Raw genomic sequence first — 1,922 nt, 5'->3', positions numbered from 1 at the left:
CGAAAAATTGGAAATTTGGAAACGGTCTAATAGACGCTTGAAAAAGAAATATTATTGACTATTTAGAATGTTTAGACGTTCTTGATCTAAAAAAATGGAGGCAAACGATGGAAATTTTCGTAGGTATGTTCGAAACGGTTGGAAATATCTCATCAGTCGTCAAGATCATTTAAGAGTCTAAAGGAATGGAAGCAAGAATATTAACATTTTGATCTTTGAAGTTGAATCCACGCTATTCCTCAGAAACTGCATTTGACCATTTAGGTCTGCGAGCAAAACTGTGAAAATTTAAAAATCTGTTCAATAGGATGAGCACCCACCCATCTAAGTAAATCGTTCATAAAATGAATAATTTTAATAGTAATTTGCTTTCAAGTGCAGCCAATGTTGGAACACTTTAATGGATGATTATCTATTTCCTTAACGGGTTTTCGCAACTGATTAGCTAATATTCGCTCCATTTCCATAGCTCGAATTGTTCAATATTTCAAATAATCTTCGTCAGTGCGCACTTTAACGTAGATGGAAGGGTAAGAGCATAAAGATTCGACAAATCTGCTCCCAATGTGCCGGAATAAATACTTTGAAGTTTTGGGGTTTCATTGTCCTATCGATCTTCTCTTGCTCGTGTCAACGACCCCCATGGTCCGAAGAGATACTTTTGATTCCAACTTCCAGCGAGCAGGCAGGGCCTAGTGGGGCTGAACTATCGACACTTCCTCGATAATAAAGTTGCCGGAATCGTCCTCCAAGAACGTTGTTGCAGCCAGCTAATTGCACATCTGGAGATTTTTTATTAATGGCAGGCTGCTGATACTCGCCGCTCTTATCTCCGTAATGGTCCACCAGCATATTATTACCAAATGGCCTGGAAGTAATTTCCGATTTTTTTTCTTCCTGAACGAGTTTTTATCGCGGAAATTCAAAGCGCAACGTTCTGGCGGCGTGTTTCCTACCTTTATAAGGTAACGTTCCATTGGACTTGATGAAAGCGGTTTCAATTCGATATCCGATATTATCCAATCGAGATCACTTCAAGTCCCTACCTGTGTAACCTTGCGGAATGGCCATCTGGGCTTCCCAGTATTTTGGGGCAGATTAAATTTTTTCACTTCCCATGCAAATTGTTGGCCTTCCAGTGGCCTCATTTATTCAAACATTGTCCACAGTAATTTCCGCAGATTCTCACGTCGGTTGAGCCATTTCAAATGTGTACATTTCAGCGGGCAGAAGGAAAGGCGTTCAATGAAGCAGACGCACATTAAAGCGAGTTCAAGTCGTGATTCAACTTGTCATACATTTATAAACATGTATTTATGGACATTTGCATATCTGGGCTAGGGCGCCTCTAATTTCCCAGTCTAGATGTGCACAATGAATCGATATTCAGGATCATCAAACTGGGTGAATAGGCGAACTAAGGCGGAGCCTATTATGTTGCATGGGATTACAAATAGACAGGATTGGGTCTTATAAACAAAAATGAATTTTATACAACTTTTCCAGACAGTTATTGGGTTATTGGGTATAAGGAAATGAGCCCCTGTTAGCTTCATCTTTACCTTCGGTCTGTCTTTCAGTGTCCAAAGGGTTTTCTTCAAATGATGAGATTTGAGAAATTGTTGGAGATACTTGGGAAACTGTTTTGAAGTTTTGCGCAAAACTATCTAAGTTTGTAAATTTTTATTCTCGAACTTGGGCAAGAATTTCTCAAATGGGCTTCAAAATTTAACGGTTTATACCGATTGAAAACAGCTGTAAATATTGCCGGTAAATAAGGACGTTTTTGAAAGGGTTTTTGTTAAAAATTTTCGGTTGCCGTTGAAGACGGAAGCTCCAGCTGGCAAGAATGCGCTTTTAGTCAACTTTGTTCGGCGGTTTAACCACACTTTTTCGATGGAGCTTAGAACAGGCAACCTTAT

General features: G+C 39.4%; 2 protein-coding genes across 2 annotated transcripts in view; both read left to right on the top strand.

The window, feature by feature from the left end:
• LOC109543735 (rho GTPase-activating protein 26) overlaps positions 1 to 1,922 on the top strand; it is a gene marked incomplete at its 3' end in the record, with an annotated part of 44,470 nt that overhangs the window by 5,161 nt on the left and 37,387 nt on the right.
• Positions 1 to 1,922, top strand: part of LOC125502516 — a 49,518-nt gene that overhangs the window by 38,949 nt on the left and 8,647 nt on the right. The window lies entirely within an intron of this gene.

This window comes from Dendroctonus ponderosae, unplaced genomic scaffold (genome assembly GCF_020466585.1).
Source record: "Dendroctonus ponderosae isolate FM_Combo_2020 unplaced genomic scaffold, Dpon_F_20191213v2 Dpon_F_20191213_1, whole genome shotgun sequence".
Taxonomy (NCBI): Eukaryota; Metazoa; Arthropoda; class Insecta; order Coleoptera; family Curculionidae; genus Dendroctonus; species Dendroctonus ponderosae.
Note: the sequence above shows the minus strand (reverse complement) of the source record. Positions and strands in the feature narration are given on the sequence as shown.